This window comes from Hyperolius riggenbachi, chromosome 10 (genome assembly GCF_040937935.1).
Source record: "Hyperolius riggenbachi isolate aHypRig1 chromosome 10, aHypRig1.pri, whole genome shotgun sequence".
In the NCBI taxonomy this organism is placed as follows: domain Eukaryota; kingdom Metazoa; phylum Chordata; class Amphibia; order Anura; family Hyperoliidae; genus Hyperolius; species Hyperolius riggenbachi.
The window spans coordinates 293,822,815-293,841,027 of record NC_090655.1 but is presented as its reverse complement, the minus strand read 5'-3'; the positions used below and the strand labels follow the sequence as shown (position 1 = coordinate 293,841,027).

Sequence of the window (18,213 nt, the reverse complement as noted above, 5' to 3'; positions counted from 1 at the left end):
AACCACAGCTTGTCAGACATGAGAGATGTCACACAGCGGATAAGTAAGGCTCAGTGAAACAGCTTTGCCTCCAGTGAACCTGAAGTGGCCACAGCATACAGCTCTCCATCTCCCCAGCATAGCAGGCAGTAGGGGGGATGGAGAGGGGGAGTGCAGCAGCCAATAACAGGCTTCCTCAGTTCCGCTTATCCCTCTCTCATCACTGGGAGAAGCTCTATTACTGCTCTGAGTGTGGGAAATGCTTTGGCCATCAGGGTTCCTATTATCTCCTGCTAGAGGCACATGGCAGCAAATTTACCCAGAATCCAGAGGACTCTTTCATGCTGCTCAGTGCATTGGTTTGTAAAGCATTTAAGTGGACCTGAACTCAGAACTGCCTCTCTGCTCCAAAGGATCCACAACAGCAAAATAACCTTCAAACAACTAAAACATCTGTGTTACAGCCGATACAAATCCTGCAATAAGTCTGCACAGTTTCTACTTCCTGATTGATGGAAGCAGACATATTTTTAACACCCTGTGCTTTCACATGAGCTTATCTGCCATGGCAGTCAGGTGACACAGCTGAGAGATCAAATTACAACATGTGATTAAACACAGAGTAGGGGGCATTAGGCTGGATAAACTCTGTAAATACATACAGGGTGCATTCCCCTATGTTTTCCTTGTGTCCTATGGAAGAGTTCAGGTCCACTTTGAAGTCCTTCAACATGATTAGATAAACAAATAGGACTTTATTCAGTTCCCTTTTTCTCCTAGGAGATACTGTATTTACTCTGTAAGGTAACTTGTCAGCACTCTGCTACTGAAAATCTACAAAAAAGTAGGTGAAAGGTACTGATAACATTTTTCTATTTTATTGCTTGCAGGTAGCTTTAAATACATTTTACTATTGAGGTGTAAAATTATTAATTAGTAGAAAACTTTACAATAAAAGTGAATTCAATAATGGTCATAGTGTTCAGTTTATTCAGAAAGTACCTGTTTTCACTTTTTATTTTGTCCTTTGCAAGGGTTAATTAACCATGTGCTTTATCTATGCAAATTAGCGAGAATCTGCAGTCTTATGCAGCCACAGCTCTCCTGAAGCATAAATAAAAGCCACAGCACTTTTATCTGGCTGAACAAACACTCCTGATAATAAGAGAGTGCTGAGAGGCTAATTGTTGTTGTTGGGGTCTGAATAGCTCAGATTCTAAGTCACACTGATATGGCTGCTGTGCACAAGTTGGAGGTGTCGCTAGGGGTGTGATTAACCACTTGCGACTGCCCACAGCCCATGGGCGGCGGCAAGGGCTGGGCCAAACGACTGCAATACGCCCATGGGCTGCGGCGACAGGCGTGGTTAGGCGGCGATCGCTCATGCATGACGCGATCGCCGCCTAACCACGCCTGCCGCTGCAGCCCATGGGCGTATTGCGGTCGTTTGCCGTAGTGCGATCTGCCACTGGCAACTGGCTGCGCCCACTTGGCGTGATAATCCGCCAGCCAATTAGGAGCGCCGGCGGGTTTCAAATATGCCGATCGGGCCAATGGAAAGTGTATAATACACTTTGTTTATGTAACAAAGTGTATTTTACTGGCTGCCGCCTCCTCTGATGGTCTCTTCGTCGTGTGACCATCAGAGAGGACGGCAGCCCAGTGGATAAGTACAACCACACACAATTTTTTACCCATACAGACCCCCCCCCCGATCGTCCACCCCAGCCCTCAGAACCCCCCCCTGACACCCCAGCACATTTTGCACCCAAGCACCCCGCTATAAACCCATAAATCACTCCCTGTCACTAACTGTCAATAGATTAGGTCCCTAACTGCCCCCTAGGGTCCCCTGATCACTCCCCCTACCCTCAGATCCCCCCCAGGCCACCCCCTGTATACTGTATACAGCTGCCTTACGCACTGATCACCTGTCTATCACCTGTCAATCACCTGCCTATCACCCCTTGTCACCACCACCCATCAGAGCAGACCCTAAACTGTCCCTTGGGGGCACCTGATCACCCACCCGGACCCTCAGATTGCCCTCAGACCCCCCCTCCTGATAACCTCCCCAGTGCATTGTTTACATCTATTCTCCCCTGTAATCCCTCACTGACCTCCCATCGTCACCACCTGTGCCTGCCACCCATAAATCAGGACCTAGTCTGCCCTGTGCGGGCACCTAATCAACCCCCCACACCCTCAGATCGCCCTCAGACCCCCACCCCCCCAATCACCTTCCCAGTGCATTGTATTTGATTGTGCTGCAATTGTATTTGATTGTCCCGTGATCGGCTTTGATTGTTCCGTGATTGCCCTTTGATTGGCCTGTGTTTGCCCTGTGATTGGCTTTGATTGGCTTTGTTTTCTCGTGATTGGCTTTAATTGTCCACACACACACACACGCACGCACACTCACACACACCCCAGATCACCCCCCTGTCACTATCCTAGTGATCTAAAAACAGTGATCAGTGAAAACTGTCACTTTTTTAGTATCACTAGTGTTAGCAGTTAGGCCAGTTAGCTAGGCCTTTTTGTTAGTGTCAGTTAGTGCTCAGCCCACTGCACCACAGTCACTAATTGGCGTCATCACTGTCGCTAATCAACATTGGTACTATATAGTATCTGTAAGTGATCATTACTGATCGCAGTCAGATCTATATTGGGGTCACTAGGATCCACTAAAAAACGCAGTGTTTGCCCGATCAGGCCTGATCGTTCGCCTGCACTTGCGTTCAGCCCGCCCCTCCGCAGTGACAGAATTTTTTTTCCTGATCACTGCAAAAAACACTGTACAATAGCTGTGGCAATGTAAAGATCAGTTTTGATTGTTTTTTTTTTTATCAAAACTCTGTGACCACAGCTTTCTGCTCCTCAAGTACTCCCTTTTGCTAGGTAGGTGCTTTTTTTTCTGTGTAGTCTCAGAGGAATACCCCCTAAATTTAGCAGTCCACCATGGCAAGAAAGGGGTATGCCGATGATGAGGTGTACGGGTACATGGCCCTGGTCATTCGACGAATCATCCGGGTCAATAGGAACCGGTGAACAGCAGTGGCTCTCTGACCGATAGCGATGACGAAGTTGAGGTCCCTGCTAGAGCCAGGCGTACCACACCCCATGTCGTTGGACCGCAGGTGGCGCAGGATCGGCCTCAAGGGCAGCAGAGTGGTGCTAGTGCTGGTCTGAGATTTCATGGTGGGGCAGGCACCAGCAGCACAACATCTCCTGGACCTAGCACCAGTACTTCCGTATACCCTGGTGAAGTGGTGAGCACCAGCATGGAAGTTGAAACTGGTTCGGTGGCACGTGCAGTAAGACCCCAGTCGCAGCCACCAAGAAGACGGGCCCGTACTACCCCTAGTTTACCAGAGGTGCTGGCAAACCCAAATTGGCAATCCCCTGATTCCGCCGCACCCGTACTTCCCCCTTTCACCGCCCAGTCTGGAGTCCAGGTGGAGACAGATAATCTAGGATCGCCCCTAGACTTTTTCTATCTGTTCATCACCCAGGATCTCTTAGACTTAGTTGTGGCAGAGAACAACCGTAAGGTCACACAATATATAACCGCCAATCCAGTTCCTTGCCCAGCCTTTTCTGTGGAAACCAGTCCAAGTTTTCAAAATTAAAATTTTTTGGGGCCTTCTCCTTCACACGGGACTAGTAAAACAGAATGTGTTGCGGTCTTATTGGTCTACGGACCCAGCATATCATGTTCCCCTGTACTCTGCTGCCATGTCCAGGACACGATTTGAGAACATCCTGCACTTCAATAACAATGAAACTTGTCATTGAAGTGACCACCCTGCTTATGACCGGCTCCACAAAATTCGGCCCCTCATAGACCACCTGTCATCCAGATTTGCAGATGCTTATTGTTATGATCATGTCTGCAGCGTTTATTGCTGGCTGCAGTGGTATTGTAACCCAAGCAGTTCTGATGTCATTACATGCATTTTCTTGCATAGTTTGGTTTGCACTTGAACTAGTTGCTGATTCCATCTGCAGTCACTCTGAAATTAATGACAGTTTGACATGCTCTTGTGTAAACAAACATTGTCTGCTGCAGTGGAGGGGCAGTCCCTTTCCTGCAGGCTGCATATCATTGTCTGCCTTTTCCTGCTATCAGCCTGTGATTAATTACCATTCACTTGTGTGGGAATCTGCAGGTCTGCTCCCATTGGATGACCTCAGTATAAAGAACTGCTTCCTGCAATGTCTCATGGGCTACCATAGTCTCAGATTCAGTCTGTTACTCTGCTCGTGCCCCACCTCGTTCCTGGTCCGTGTGGACTGCGCTGACTCCTGCGAAGGGGTTAGCGAGTCCTCCTAGTTCTGCTCTTGTTCTAGAAGTTGTTACTTGCTTGTCTTGTGTCATATATTGGTTCATCGCCAATATATACGCATACTTGCGCATTTTGTTATTTTCCTTGTATCCGTGTTACGTTGATATATCAGTGTTGCTGATATATACGTACACGAACTGTTTATTTCCTGTGTTCAGTTAGTCAGTTTTCCAGCACGTTTTGGTAGTTTGCGCGTATCGTGAACACCCGTGCTGAGCTAGTTATCCTGTTCCTGGTCCTGTTTGTGGATTGCGTTCATCTCTGCGAAGAGATAACGAATCCTTCTGAATCCTGTTCTGTTACTGTTTGTGGATTGCGTTCATCTCTGCGAAGAGATAGCGAATCCTTCTGAGTCCTGTTCCCTGTATTACTCCAGTCCTAGTCAGCGTTCCTGCTTATGTCATATATCGGTTCATTGCCGATATATACATATGTTAGTCAGACCTTACAAATAGTTTTATTGATAGCTGTAATTGTAATACGCTAGGAAAACATACTTATTGTATATTTATCTGTGTTACGTTCATCTATCTCGATCCTGCTATTTCCTGTCTCTCCTGTCCTGTCTTTGTGAGGCACGCCATCGCCGCAACGCATTGGCTGCCTCATTCCAGTCTGTCTGGTTTTGGACGCTTGCTGTCGCTAAGTAATCGCTAGCTAGCAAGCGTTCATTCTGTCTACCTGTCCTGATCTCCTCAGTCCTGGTTTATGCGCTCAGCGCTACTTTGCGCTGAGACGTTATTACGAAAGTGTTTGTGGCTGTTCAGATCTGCACCGGCTCTGTGCACCACAATCTCCTATTGGAGTCAGTCCTCTCCTCCACTAAACTGGGGATATCCTGATCCCTTGTGCTGGTGTGTGTACCTCCTTCACGTCAGCTTATGTGTTGTATGCTGACTGTGGAGATTACACCCCCAAGCTTAACATTATGGTAGCCCCATTACCAATCCCCATTGTGGGGGGGGTTCCCAGCAAAAATGACACTGTTTGTTATGGTTCCTGTTCCTTTAAGAAATTTGAGAAGCTCAATTCTGAAACAGAAAATGAGTTTTTTTCTGAATGTGCCAGGTTCCTGGCCAATCCTGAGCTCCAGGCTACTCCTGTTTCAACGTGGGCCCCCCAGCTAGTTTATGTTTTTTATTAAGGGAAGATTGTTTCAGTGGGCCTACGATGTCTTGGATCATACCAATTTAAAAGAGACACCACTGGAATTTCTAGCGTTTGTGATCCATAACTGGCTGCGCAAAACCGATTTGCCTAGCCCTTTTGATAAGCTCCTGGCAGCTTGTCAATCAGCTGCTCCTTCTACTGCCTACAAAAATAATCAGCAAGCAGATAATTGTTCTGATAACTTTTCTTCTGCTAAGGCAGCAGGGTCTAAAGCCAAACGTAAACGCTCCAAAAGAAAAGCGTTACAATCAGCGGAGTCGTTGCCCTTGGCGACTGCGCATCAGATCTGTAATGAGACTCCGCCAGTAGCAGATAATGAAATTCAGTCACCATTCAGGGGAGTCAAATGGACCTATGAAACTACTAATGAACTTTCATTGCTAGCCAGGGAAAATAAAAGTTCTTGTTTAAATGAATTATCTGAATATGATTATGAAGATATATTACAGAGTATTGAACAGATCAATTTATTCGTGCATACGCTACAGTTCAACACTTGCTACAGGTATTGGAGATCCTTAGGAATAAGAAATCGGCCAATCACCTGCTAAATAACCCAATGTATGTTTCTGCCACTAACACATTTGCAAACTATGATCAGCCGGAATGCTCAGCTGTTAAATATGCATGGGATCCTCCATTTGAGAAAGGAGAGATGGAAGCCCTGGTCTATGAATGGAAGAAAGATGCAAGTTCATTTTGTCAGTTTTACAGTGCAAAAAGTGAATTAGTATTGAATGCATGCATTAAGTCTGCCTGTAACCTAATAAAAACTGGTGTGTGTGGGTATGACTTTGTGGCTCCATTGATCGATGTGTGGAGAATGATTCTGGACGAATTTTATGCGATTCAATCAGTTGATACCAGGGAAGACACACTGTCAAGTGGAGATTGTTCCACTTCCTCAGTTCCTGAGGACTCGCCTGCTTCAGCACCTTTGGCTGATTCAGCGAGTGATTCAGAGCTCCTTTTGTGTGAAATTGAAGTTCCTGTAATTCCACCCTGTACCATGGATAACTCAGTGTTACTTCCCAGTAAGACAGAAATTACTAATACTTCCTTAATCTTGCCCTGCACAAATTTCTCAGCAGAGGACCCAGAGGTCCTGCTGACTTCTGAGTCCAGCTTAGCCAGTACTCATGAGTCTTTGTTCAGTGAAACAGACACCAGAAAAATCTTGCCTGTCTCTGCAAACACTTCTGCAGAAATTACCTGTGTTAATAAAGTTCAACTCCTGTCTGATCCAGCAGATGCCAATAGATGCACTACATCAGTTTCTGAGTCCCAGCAATCCTGTCCAGAAATCTCAGAACCCCAGCATCTGAATTTTCCAATTTCACAATTGAATGGTGATTTAGATGCGCAAACATTGTGTTTTGATCTTCCTGTTTCTACACCTCACTCTAGTTTCATGAATAACTCAGAGCGTCTGCTATGTGAGTCCGAAATCGCAGAATTATTACCGTGTTCAGAAAATGTTCCAGTGAACTTGCCCTGTACCATGAATTGTGCAGTAGATCTCTCCAATGAAACTCAGGTCACAGAATCATTATGCTGTCCAGCAGGTGCTTCCATGGTTTTGCCCTGCAGTGTGGACTGTTCGGTGATCCTGTCCAGTGAAGCTGTGGTCACAGAGTCTTATGCTTCACCTAGTACTTTGGATACTTCAAACCCTCTAGCAGAACAGTCTGAGGCACTGCTTACCTCAGTTGGTGTTGCAGTAATATTCACTTGTCTAGCAGCTGTTTTGGAATTACAGTCTGCTCTAATAAAACTTGATGAATTTCTGCCCAGCGAAGCAGAAGCCATTGAAATATTGTCCTCGTCAGCAAGTGTGTTAGATGCCTTGCCCTGTACACAGTCTGATTTAACCAATGTTGTTGAGTCCCTCTCCAGTGTTGTAACAGCCGAGGAACTCCAGCCCTGTCCTCTGAATGTTTCAAAAGTCTTGCCCTGTGACATGGATAATTCTGACTCGCTGGAAAAAATAATAGAAATCTCAGAATTTCAGTCCGGGTTAATGAGTGTTTCTGAAACCCAGCCCTGTATCCTGGAAAATTCTGGTTCTCTGGCCGGTGTGGCAGAAGTTCCTGAGTCCCCTTCCTGTCCAGTGAGTTACTCAGTTTTGCTTAGTTCAGTGGGGATTGCTGCACTACTGACTTGTTTTGCAGCCCTTCATGAGCTCCAATCCAGTGTATTTGATGAGTCTCTGTCTAGTCCAGAAGAAGTTATGGGAACCCTGTCTAGTTCGGTGCATACATCAGAAGATTTGTCCTGTCTTGTAAATGCCCCTGAACATGATTTGTTAATAACTTTGCTGGAATCAGAGACATCTAAGTCTAATCCTGCATTTTTTAGTGACAATCCAGTAACTGTGAAGTCTAGTCATGATGATTTTTTTTTGCCCAGTCCTGGTTTCGGTCCTACCTTGACTGACTTTGAGGTTCGCAGTTCCTTGACATGCCCAGAAGTCTCTCTTGTGCCAGTGTGCCCAGATGTGCTTCGTATGCCAGAGTGCCCAAGTGTGTCTGTGTTGGCGTGCTCACACGCTTCCCTAGTGGAGACATGTTCTGATGTTGCCGGTTGGCCTGCATGCCCGGAGATGGTTCTGGTCCCTAAAAACCCTGATCTTGATGTTTGTCCTTGTGACCCTGACTCTAAAGTTGCCCTGGGTTCCATAGGGGTTCTTGATGGTTCTCCATGTGAACCTAAGGGGCGTTCTGACCTGTGGGGATCTCTTTGGAGCTTCCAAGTGTTCTGGGAGATCTCTGAGGAAACTTGTCCTGGTACCTTGGACTGGTTCAACGGTGGGTTTTGTGTTGGTGGGGACAGTTCCGGTGGGCATTGCAAAGGCTTTGGCGTTTTTGGACAGTCCCGAGAAGGCGGTGGGTATCGCTCAGAGAGTTTCTGGGGGCTTTTCTCTGGAAGTCGTGGTTCTGATGGGTATCACACTGAGGCTTGTGGTGCTGACGGCATGGTTCTGTAGGTTCTGGTTCTGATGGGTCCAGTCTTGTGGGGACTGATTCTGGAATTTGGTCTTGCCGGGCTGTCCCGGTCATCATGAATTATCAGTCAGATTGTTTTGTTGGGAATTTCAGTTTCAAAAAGCGTCTGGTATCCGCTTTTAAGGGGGGGGGGGTAATGTTATGATCATGTCTGCAGCGTTTATTGCTGGCTGCAGTGGTATTGTAACCCAAGCAGTTCTGATGTCATTACATGCATTTTCTTGCATAGTTTGGTTTGCACTTGAACTAGTTGCTGATTCCATCTGCAGTCACTCTGAAATTAATGACAGTTTAACATGCTCTTGTGTAAACAAACATTGTCTGCTGCAGTGGAGGGGCAGTCCCTGTCCTGCAGGCTGCATATCATTGTCTGCCTTTTCCTGCTATCAGCCTGTGATTAATTACCATTCACTTGTGTGGGAATCTGCAGGTCTGCTCCCATTGGATGACCTCAGTATAAAGAACTGCTTCCTGCAATGTCTCATGGGCTACCATAGTCTCAGACTCTATCTGTTACTCTGCTCGTGCCCCACCTCGTTCCTGGTCCGTGTGGACTGCGCTGACTCCTGCGAAGGGGTCAGCGAGTCCTCCTAGTTCTGCTCTTGTTCTAGAAGTTGTTACTTGCTTGTCTTGTGTCATATATTGGTTCATCGCCAATATATACGCATACTTGCACATTTTGTTATTTTCCTTGTATTCGTGTTACGTTGATACATCAGTGTCGCTGATATATACGTACACGAACTGTTTATTTCCTGTGTTCAGTTAGTCAGCCTTCCAGCACGTTTTGGTAGTTTGCGCGTATCGTGAACACCCGTGCTGAGCTAGTATCCTGCTCCTGGTCCTGTTTGTGGATTGCGTTCATCTCTGCGAAGAGATAACGAATCCTTCTGAATCCTGTTCTGTTACTGTTTGTGGATTGCGTTCATCTCTGCGAAGAGATAACGAATCCTTCTGAGTCCTGTTCCCTGTATTACTCCAGTCCTAGTCAGCGTTCCTGCTTATGTCATATATCGGTTCATTGCCGATATATACATATGTTAGTCAGACCTTACAAATAGTTTTATTGATAGCTGTAATTGTAATACGCTAGGAAAACATACTTATTGTATATTTATCTGTGTTACGTTCATCTATCTCGATCCTGCTATTTCCTGTCTCTCCTGTCCTGTCTTTGTGAGGCACGCCATCGCCGCAACGCATTGGCTGCCTCATTCCAGTCTGTCTGGTTTTGGACGCTTGCTGTCGCTAAGTAATCGCTAGCTAGCAAGCGTTCATTCTGTCTACCTGTCCTGATCTCCTCAGTCCTGGTTTATGCGCTCAGCGCTACTTTGCGCTGAGACGTTATTACGAAAGTGTTTGTGGCTGTTCAGATCTGCACCGGCTCTGTGCACCACAATCTCCTATTGGAGTCAGTCCTCTCCTCCACTAAACTGGGGATATCCTGATCCCTTGTGCTGGTGTGTGTACCTCCTTCACGTCAGCTTATGTGTTGTATGCTGACTGTGGAGATTACACCCCCAAGCTTAACACTTATACCCCTAAACAGCAAATCTGCGTAGAAGAGTCCCTCATACATTTTACCGGGCGCCTTCGCATCAAACAGTACATCCCAAGCAAGCGCGCCCGGTATGGGGTGAAACTGTATAAGCTCTGTGAAACGGCCACCTTATTTTAGGGTCTATGAGGGGAAAGACTCAAAATTGGAGCCGGTCGGATGCCCTGACTACCTGGGGAGCAGTGGAAAGGTTGTGTGGGACCTGGTGTCACCCTTGTTCCAGAAGGGGTACCATCTTTATGTGGACAATTATTACACAAGTGTGGCCCTCTTTCAGCACTTGAAAATAGAACAAATCCGATGCTGTGGCACCGTGCGGCCTAGTCGCCGGGGCTTCCCCCAACGGCTCGTTACCACCAGACTTGAACGGGGGCAGAGGGCCGCCTTGTGTGCTGACGACCTGCTCGTGGTGAAATGGAAGGACAACAGGGACGTTTACCTTCTGTCCCCCATTCACGCAGACACGACAGTCCAAATTCAACGGCGATCTGAGGTCATTGAAAAACCCCTTGTCGTCCACGAATATAATGTCAACATGGGAGGGGTGGACTTCAATGACCAGAGGTTAGCGCCCTATTTAGTTTCCCGGAAAACAAGATGCTGGTATAAAAAAATGTGTCTTTTTACCTCATTCAATTGGCAGTTTACAACAGCTTTGTTCTCTACAGTAAGTCTGGGAGAACTGGATCGTTTCTTCAATTTCAGAGACAGATCACTGTGGAACTCCTGTATCCAGGAGGTGTCCGGGCCCAACCCCAAGATGCAACTAGCCGGCTGCATGGAAGGCATTACGTCTATCCAATTCTGAGTACCCCAGGTCACCGAATCCGAAGAAAACATTGTCGTGTCTGCAGCAGGGCTGGAATAAGGGGTGACACCACTGTTTATTGTCCTATATATAAGAATAACTGGCACACCAAGCAGTTGTAATGCTTAAATCTTTGTTATATTGTAAAGAAAATAGCATAGACAGTACACAGAAAATGGCATTAAGCATGGACAGTACACAGTGGGCTCTGTGTGACACAAAGTAGCCCAAACAATGGAATCCTACATGCACAAGGATTGACAATAGGCATACACAGCAAGAAGATCAATTGACAATCAGTACAATTCTAAAGGGTAAATAGCTGCTAGAAATGTAGTTATAATGTAGCACAATGTCTCTGCTCAACAGCAGATCAAGTGGATAGGCAGCTAGCAGCAGTAAGAGAAATCAGATGATTGTCCAGAAAGCAAGGATAATTACCCTGATGTAACGATTGGTGTTGCAACACAGACGTCTGATTATGTGTGATCTGCAGAATCACCGATAATACAGACGCTATACCTGATTGTGTGATCTGCAGAATCACTGATAATACAGACGCTATACCTGATTGTGTGATCTGCAGAATCACCGATAATACAGACGCTATACCTGATTGTGTGATCTGCAGAATCACTGATAATACAGACGCTATACCTGATTATGTGGTGATCTGCAGTATCACCAATAATACAACTATAGCTAGCAGAGTAGCAAGGTGTATAGTGCTTGGTGCAACAGTAACTAAATAGTTTAACTAGACCTCACCAGAGAAGCTGGTGGGTACTATTTGTACACAGTAACTAAATAATTTGGCTAAACCTCACCAGGGGAGCTGATGAGTACTAGCAAAGAACACCTCACCCAGTGACAAGGGCTCACTGGTGAGTAGAGTGGTCAGACAGGCTAGGATCAGTAACAGGCGGGCAGGTACAGTACAGAATCGACAGGCGAGAGAGTAGTAATATATCAGGCAGGGTTCAGCAACAGAGTCAGATGGGCAGAAGTACAGAATCGTTTAGCAAGAGCAGGGTCAGAGAGTAGCCAGAATCATACACAGAATATCAATATACAATCGTTATAATTACAGCTATCAAACAATCCTGAGCTAAGTGTGACTCCCCGGGGTCCTGCCGGATCAACACGCTAGGAACTAGCTAAGGGTCTGAGCGTTAACATATGAGTATTCGCAACAGCAGACAGGTTGCGAGTGAAGACTGAAGGCTTTTGAAGCAGAGGAGACGCCCACGGCCGCGCCCCCTACCAATCAGCCAATCCGGAGCGCCGTGGGTCTTCTCTGACGTCAGCTGACGAGCATCCTCCCCGCATACAGGTCCTGTCTCCGCGCGCCCCTGCGCGATACAGCAACCCTATGAGCAACAGACAGCCCCGTCCTCGGCGTACTAGACGCCAGAGGAACGGGCGAAGTCCCAGAGCAGGGAAGCGAGGCGGCTGCGAGGACACCCCGCGTGCCCGCAACCGCTGCTTCCGTGAATGTTACACCTGACAGCGCTGTTTCGTTAGTTTTTCTCAAAGGGTAAGGGATGGTCCCCGGGTAGTGCTGCACCATTCTGTTGTAAAACTGCTGGTTAAATAGCGGTCTGCGCTCATCTACACCCACGCCAGACACCGTGGGCCGGCCCAATGACGTCACGCGGCTTCCTGCCGCGGCGCCAGTACGTCACTTCCGGTTCCCATTCATTGGGAACAGACATTGCCAACCATATGGGGCCAGCAATTGCCAGCCACAGTATGGGAGGCATGCGCCCCTTCTCCCAATGGTGGGACCGGGTATTGCAGCAACCTATAACAGTGCTTTTCAATGTTTTCACTCATTGTACCACTTTTATCACCTGAAAAATGTGAAGTACCACCAGTGTGCCAGCACAATAGATGTGAGCAGATCAGGCTCGGCTGTTTCCAGAGGAGCCCGAGTGGAGAGCTGCTACCGCCCATACACTCACACCAACAAGGAGATCTTTGAGGGGTTCCAGCGCTGGATCCCCTCTGAGGAGAAAGGGGGAAGCCTCTTTAGGATCAAGATGCTTCCTCTTCCCAGGGCACTTTTTTCTTACAGGTACACTTTAAGAAAGGGGGGGGTGCATATGGTAGGGGAATAGCAGGAGGCATTGGTGGGGAGGCAGAGGAGCAAGTGAGGGGTAGCCAAACTTTGTGGAGGCAGGAGGGGACCAGGACAAGCGGCAGGTGGGCAATTAAGTAGCAAACAAACTTGGAATGTACCACCTGGCCAACAGCAAAGTACCACTGGTGGTACGCGTACCACAGGTTGAAAAGCCCTGACCTATAACATGCTAGGGGAATTGTGTGTACAAACGGCTAGCGCTGAAAGGCTGTGAGATGAAGCGGTGTCCGGCTTGTCAAATCAGATCGGTGTCTGGTCGTGGAGGTGCAGTTTAGTCCTACAATTTAGAGAAGCGGAAAATGATTAATGTACCATCAGTTCAAATAAATGGCTGGGACATAAGGGGAATGACAGGGGTCGCTAAGAACGGTCTGATCCTAAGCAAACAGAGCATGGATGGCAGCCCTCCAGTAATCAGGCACACATTAACAGCACAGGCCATAGACCTAAGAAATAAAGAATCTACAAAAAGTGACCGGAATAAAATCTTTATGCACATGGGTCATATCAGAACTTAGCGGTGGTGGGAAAAAAAATGGGTGATGAGATGCAAAAAAACTCAGATAGTGGTCTTGGCAGAGTAAAAATAATTATCGTGTAAAAGGGGCCAGGCTGACACCCTCATTCATACCTAAAGGTACTTTGCTTTGTAGTTTGTATATCCAGTATAGCTCACGTTGCAGTAATTTGAGTTCTAGGTCCCCACCTCTGTAGGATGGACCCACAATTTACGGCACCCTAAAGCGTAACTGGGATACACTGTGACCTGCCGTAAGAAAGTGTTTCGCAACCGGTGAATCCAAATCGACACCTTATATTGCTCCGATGCTCGCTGATGCGAGTCCGGATGTCTCGTGTGGTTTGGCCCACATAGACCTTGCCACAAGGGGAAATTCAAACCGTATACGACATTTTTTGAGGAGCAATTAGCAAAATCATTCAAAAATATGGCTTTGCCTGTTTGTGGATGGGGGAATGATGGACCCCGTAGTACAAATCCACACTGGACACAGTGTCCACAGGGGAACATGCCTTTCGGCCGGGATAGAATAGAAAGCCAATTACCTTGATTGAGATTTGGATTTGTTGTGCTTCTGGCGTGAACCAGAGAGTTACGGATGCTCCTAGGGCGCTTGAAGGCGCAAATAGGTTTCTCCCGAAACACTTCGGCAGTAGTAGGGTCAGTGCTCAGTATATGCCAGTGTTGGCGGATAGTCTTTTGTGCCTGTAAGGATAAGGGAGAATACGTTAAGACCACAGATATGCGGTATTGTGATCTATTTGGTCTATGTGTGAGTAGATCACTCTGTTTCTTGGCGGCAGCACGTGATAGGGCCCCATTGAGGAGACTGGTTTTGTACTCCCGTTCTCTAAAATGATTAAACATCACCCCTGCTTCTTTAAAGAAGGCTTCATCGGTAGAAGAGATGCGTCTGAGGCGCAAACACTGGCTATACGGAAGTCCCCGTTTTAGGCGTTTTGGGTGGTAACTTTTAGCCAACAGATAAGTGTTCTTGTCCGTCGGCTTTCTGCAGGGGGCAGTTCTTATGGTCCCATCCACCATTTGGACTCTTACATCCAAGAAGTGGACTTCACTGGCACTGTAGTCTAGGCTGAAAGAAATGGTGGGGAAGCAATGATCTAGATCCTCTTTAAAAGAAAGTAGTTGGGATTCGGAACCTGACCAGATAAAGAAGATGTCATCTATATACCTTAGCCGGCACAAAGTCTGACTGGAGGTATAGCTGGTGCGTGTAGACAAGTTTCCTCAAAACATTCCATGAAAAGGTTTGCATATTCCGGAGCGACATTGCTCCCTATTGCCGTTCCCTGTAGCTGTTGGTGGAACGTGCCCTCGAAGCAGAAATAGTTGCGCTTCAGGACCAGGCTCAACAGGGCCAACAAGAAGTCTGCCAATGATGATTGTAAGGATAATTTGCCCAAATTCTGTTGGATCACCTCTATGCCTGTGTCATGTGGGATGGAAGTGTATAGACTGGTGACATCCATGGTACAGAGGAGTACAGGAGACGGAAAGAACCCAAAGCCTGAAAGTTTGGAGAGGAAATCCGTGGTGTCTAATAGAAAAGAACGCATAGCCGTCACCCGTGGTTGGAATACTTGGTCAAGAAGAATAGCCAAAGGTTGAAAAACCGAACAAGTGCCCGCCACAATAGGTCTGCCAGGAGGATTAACCAGTGACTTATGTATTTTTGGAAGGATATAGAAGTGTGGAATAAGAGGAAATGGAGTGCAGAGAAAATCAGAGAGTTTGTTGGAGATAATGCCCACTTCAGAGGCACTTGAAACAAGGGTATCGATATCCTTTTTGATTGCGGCTGTGGGGTCACCTGGAAGTTTGAGATACACATTAGTGTCATTCAGTTGTCGCATTACCTCAAGTCTGTAGTCCGTGGCATTCATGATAACAGTGGCCCCGCCTTTGTTGGCCGGCTTGAACACCAACTGGGTATTGTTGCCTAAAGACTTAAGCGCCTGGCGCTCCTGGCGTGGTAAGTTACTGAATGATTGGTATCCCTGTCGGCCGACCGAGGCTAGGTCTGTTGGACCATGTTAATGAAGGTCTCTACTGCTGGTGAGGAACTTGGTGGTTGCCACTTACTCTTTGATCTACACATGGTGAGGTCAACGTCTGGTGGGAAGAGGTTGATGGTCTGGGAGGGCTGAATATGCGAGGCGGATGGTTTGCTGAAAGAGGCCCTGATGCGCAATGTCCTAAAAAAAATGAAACAAGTCAGTATCAAGCTCAAGCAAGTTACCAGGGTGGGTGGGAACAAATCCCAGACCCACGTCCTTACGTTCAGGGTCGGTGAGAATATGTGAGGATAGGTTAACCACTAAGTCCTCCCCTGTGTGTGGCTCCTCAGCACTCTCGAGTCTGCTGGGGCGCCGTCTGCCCCTCCTCTTCCTCTTCCCCCTCTGCCCCATGGGCGTGTTCCTAAAAAACCCCCTGAGCCTGAGGAACCCTCTCCTGAACTGGATTCTGATGGTGGGTTACCCGGGGCCTGTGGGCGGCGTCTGGGTCGCCTGTCTCCACGCTACGTGTAAACGCGATCTTCTTGATAGTCAAGGGTATCGCGATGAAATGTATCCAGTTTTTTGGCCATGACCTCCTGTCTATACTTTTCAAGGGCATCCAATCGTAATAATCCGCACCACCTTGTAGCATGTATCTTCATTTATTGGTAGAAAAAGACAAACAAATTAAAAAGAACTGCATGGCAAGACAGTCCGCTGTTTCGGGCTACCTGCCCATCTTCAAGTTGCCCAGTTCTGATTAAAACACATATCAAAAGCACACATATATACAAGTATCATCCAATCACAGAAGGTATACAAATTAGAGGACCTGATGGGGAACTGATCATTTACATATTCCGGCCACACCTACAAGGCCACACAATAAGCTGATTGGCTGGAAAAGAATTTCAAATTCCCAGCACTAAAAACACAATAATGATCATTATTAACATGCCCCATCGATATATGAATATAAGCATATATAAGCATATATAAGCACGAGCGGGTGTCAAAAATTAAGAGTAAATACTCACATGGGGAAAAAAACTATAAATAAACCCCCACTGATAAGGATTGATAGGAAAGGTCTGCCGTCCAATAGAAATAACAAGGAGCGTGTACTACACACTATATATGGAAAGAATGTCAATCTCTTAGCATGCCGCCGGAAAGAACGCCATAAAACGCCAAGAGAACGCCTAAAAACTTCCGTATAAAACGGAATCACGTAAATAGGAGGAATTCCGTAACCAGGAGGAATTCCGTAACAAAAAGGAGGAATTCCGTAACAAAAAGGAGGAATTCCGTAATAAGGAGGAATTTCATATCAGCTTGGCGAAATTACGTAACAAGGCGGAATCACCTTACCCCGCAGACCCTGTACTCCGTATAAGGCGGAACACCGCTCCGTACAGCAAGGCGTCACGGAAACCAGACGCCCCAGGTATACAGGATCCGTCGACCAATCAAAAAACCCCAGTGGTCAGACTACCGATCACTAGGGTCCAAAAAGAGGGGGAACATATCAACCAGATAAGGCATGATGGACTACAAAATTGCCTCAAAAGCAACCAATTATATAGAAAAATTGTATATGTACATTTTCCTGCAAAAACTACTGGAGGCAGAATCATTCCCTCCACATAATAAAGAAAAAATTATAATGGAAAAATGACTCAACCGCTCGTGCTTGTAATCAACACAATTATATCCTACCTTCCCTATGGAAAAAAACATATAAACATACCATAAATAGAAGTTACATAAATAGATACAAAGGCAATATATATACATCAATGATCAGTTCCCCATCAGGTCCTCTAATTTGTATACCTTCTGTGATTGGATGATACTTGTATATATGTGTGCTTTTGATATGTGTTTTAATCAGAACTGGGCAACTTGAAGATGGGCAGGTAGCCCGAAACAGCGGACTGTCTTGCCATGCAGTTCTTTTTAATTTGTTTGTCTTTTTCTACCAATAAATGAAGATACATGCTACAAGGTGGTGCGGATTATTACGATTGGATACTATTGGATCCTGTGGTGTCCGGGATCTTTCTCCAGCACACCTACCATTCCTTACTGGATGGTTTACCAGAGAGTGCTACTCCATACATAGGAATTATACTTTTCAAGGGTTACGTTATGTTCTTCTAAGTATATCTCAAAATCGTCCTCGATGAGGACAGATTCAAGTTTGGTGCAAAGATTAGATGCTAAAGCCTCCAGTCTTGTGATCTCACCCTGAATACCTTGGACCGTTAAGGTGATGAGGTCAAGGCTGCATTTGTTCAAAATTTTGTACCACTTGTCACAGTAGTCCCTGTTGTTTCTACAAAATGAGGGGCGTATATTTAATCGTAATCCCCTGGGGATGCGTTTAGCACGTAGATATTCAACCAAGGTATCAGAGTGCAACTACCGCTGTCAGGGAGAAGTAGTATAATGTGTTTTGGGGTGTATTTTTACACATACCCATGCTGGGTGGGAGAAATATCTCTGTAAATAACAATTTTTTGATTTTTTTTTTTACACACAATTGTCCATTTACAGAGCTATTTCTCCCACCCAGCATGGGTATGTGTAAAAATACACCACAAAACACATTATACTACTTCTCCTGAGTACGGCGATACCACATGTGTGGCACTTTTTTG

The 18,213-nt window shown here is 46.4% G+C and overlaps 1 protein-coding gene across 2 annotated transcripts in view; it reads left to right on the top strand.

The window, feature by feature from the left end:
* The window catches only part of LOC137535602 (zinc finger protein 585A-like), a 393,680-nt gene that overhangs the window by 62,962 nt on the left and 312,505 nt on the right, over nt 1-18,213 (top strand). The window lies entirely within an intron of this gene.